This window comes from Cydia pomonella, chromosome 20 (genome assembly GCF_033807575.1).
Source record: "Cydia pomonella isolate Wapato2018A chromosome 20, ilCydPomo1, whole genome shotgun sequence".
Classification (NCBI taxonomy): Eukaryota; Metazoa; Arthropoda; class Insecta; order Lepidoptera; family Tortricidae; genus Cydia; species Cydia pomonella.
The window spans coordinates 12,827,074-12,830,469 of record NC_084722.1 but is presented as its reverse complement, the minus strand read 5'-3'; positions in this window follow the sequence as shown (position 1 = coordinate 12,830,469).

Below are 3,396 nucleotides of genomic sequence, written 5' to 3'. Positions count from 1 at the left end.
TACTCGTATTATGATAATTTTATGCACTATTGGTTTGTTTGAAACAGAAATAATTGTATTCATTGTCGGTATATTTTACCCTATACAGGGATCACCAATTATTTTTTTCAGGAGTCCGGTTTTTAAAATAAAATTACCATCGCGGTCCGTTTCTACTTGAGTTTAAAAAGCAAATTTGTACTCCGTGAATTGCATCGCTCTCTCTCGCTCATTACTTCACTCGTCCGTTGTTGAATTGTCGGCAGTATAGCCAAAGCGCTGGATATGATATACTCATTAATACAAACTACTGTTTACTTAAGGTCCGCATAAAATAGCTCATCGGTCCGGATCCGGACCGCGGTCCGCCATTTGGTGACTCCTGCCCTATAATGTAATAGCTTTATAGTGTAAAAGTTGGAATTTTGGATATTTTTCGTAATTCGAGAAAAGTATGACATTGTTAATTTCCTAACAAAACAAGTCACATCCGATAGGGTATGTCATTTCAATAAATATCTTCTTCTCAATGAAAAAATATTTTCTTTCCAATGAAAAAAAAAACTTGTTCACAGAAATAAAAATGCCTGGATATCATTATTTAGACTTTTAGACCATTATTCAAACATAATTCAACATATTTGTTTTTTTAACCGCATACGCATTTTTTTAAATTGCAAAGTATAATCACATTACAAGTATTATCAGCGGTATGTAATTTTCAAATCATATTTCCCATCGAATGCCATTTTTTTTTGTAGCCAAATAGATAAGATAAGATAAGTTTATTAAGCTTTAAAGTTTTACACCTTATACATAATTTCGTATAATATATTACATAGGATTCACTGCCCAAGAGTCTTTGGCTGATACTTAAAATAGGTATAAACCTGTGCTATAAGTACCAGTTACCTTCCATCTGTCTCTATATACTTTATACATGTATTATATCCAGACGGGAATTATTTATAATCATACTGTAAAGAAAGTTATAAATAAGCAATGTCATTATTTTCTTGATTTGGGAATCACAATAATTCGCAATATGCTATACTAAACGAAACTAAAAGAATAAGAATTGTCATTTAAAAGAAAACACCTTATTGACATTTAAAAGATATCCTGCGGCCCCACACCAGGCTATACTTGGCACGTGGCAGTCAGATTCAGTTTGAAAAAAAGTAGTTACATAAAGAAGCTAGTTACTCCGGTAACATACAGCCAAAGATAAAGTTAATTAAGAACTAAAAATATATTGACTTAAACGAGTCAACTAATTTAGAGAATAGCTACTTTGATTGCGTATAAAATGTTATTACTTTCAATAAATTAATACTGAAGGCAAGTAAATTCACTGTATGGAATATGTTTTAACAGCGACAAAACGACGTACAATAACTTATTTCTTCTGTTAAGGTGAAGTCTGATTTTATCAACATGTAAATCTCTTAAGGTTAACTGCTATTTAATACTATCGTTCTTAAATGTGATGTAACTGATGTATGTCTATATATCGATATACTAGTATAAACAAAATGTTAAAACATATCCCCTTTTTCAGAAAGATTGGTGGACCTGGTGGTGTCCACAACGGAGTAGTTATGTATGGAATGAAGAAAATGTGCCGGGATTTGCTAATCGTGGATCAAATTTGTAGGTACAGATAAGAGTACAGACGCCGTCAGCGTTAATCTGTACAACAAGAGAGCAAAGTTTGATATTTCTTCGAGTGCTTATTTTGAGTCCCGTGCAAGCGAAAGATACTATAATAGATTCACGAGCGTAGCGAGTGAATCTTATTTAGAATCTTGAGCGCAGTAATGGACTCGAAAGCGCACGAGATGTAAATAACTTTGATCTCGTGTAGTACACAAATATTATCACGAAAGCAGTGAGAACATATTTGGAAAGTAAAAATACAACCTGAAAAAATGTAATCCGTTTTCATCACTATTTCAAGGTATTCTAACAATTATGTTTAATTACCACAATAAAACAAAACGAAAGAAAATTCAATAAAATAATACGGAAATAATTTATTTATTTATTTTATTTTATTATTCAAATTAGTTACACAGCATTACAGTATTACTAAGGCACTGCGAACTACAAAACATATGAAAATACAAAGATATGAGAAAACACAAATAATAACAAAATACAATTTAAACATTGGATTTTCGGATATTTGTTCGCAATCCATGGCAGTTTTCTATGTATTTAAGCATTTAATGTATTATACATCGTTGTCTAAGTACCCACAATACAAGCCTTATTGAGCTTACTGTGGGACTTTGTCAATATTTGTCATAGTCAATTCAATATATTCTTTATTCAAATAGGCCTAGTAACAAGCACTTTTAAATTGTCAAATTTTACAAATATCATCTTAATCTAAATATCAGAGCAATTTATTGATGCAGTTATTATTGTTCTTAAAAAAAACAATGAATTATTATAGATATGTCAAACTTAATAACTAGTAGCTCTGTGAGCTGTAGACCTCGCGAGCATAACTTAAAAGTGAATAAATGTATGGGTCCACTGTTTAGAAGAATTTATAAAACTAAATTGACAAAAATAGATAATTATCGAATAGGGTAGTCCAACTTTGTGAACCTTGTATGTAAAAAAAAGTGGAATAGATTTTATCTTCACAAGGCTCCCTTTATTATTATAGTGATCTATGTGCCAAATTTAAACTCATTTGCAAATGATTTAGTGGTCGCTATGATTTTGTTTTTGGTCGCAATATCCTTATACATTAAAAAATGCAAAGTAACCTAAAAGTAAAAAAAAAGATCGCCATATTTTGAACATACCTACTCGTACTTATAACTAATAAATAAAACGTGTAAAGAGCCTTTAAAGACATTTCCAAAGCAGAATTATTGATGGGTCAATTTATTTTCATACAATTTTGTATGGCAGAATTGTTTCATTTATAGCGACCTGCTCTAATTGCTCAAAATTTTGATCCCTAGCAATTATTACGTATTTTAGAATAACCCGCATGTAAAAGGAATTGTCATTACTTTATATTTTTGGACCACCCCATTATCAAAATTCACGGAAATCGGTTTAGAAATGCGACTTGTAGAGTGGACATACGGAACCATGTTTGCCTAACAGGCCAATTAGAACGTACACTGATGTCATTAACATATAAAAGATATCATTCGGTTATCGCACATTTCGCTCGTACTCGGTACATGTATTGGCGCAAGCGAGACGCATGATAACTAAATAAAATTGTTCATATTCGCTATGTGCACGACTGTCACGCAACCTAGTGTCCGCAGTAGACTGTAAGCAGTATAGTGTCACATATTTACTTCAAAGTTCACTGTCTTCGAGATATTTGGCATCAAAGTTGAACAATTTTAGGCCAAAAAACTGGTATACTAGCCAAAACTT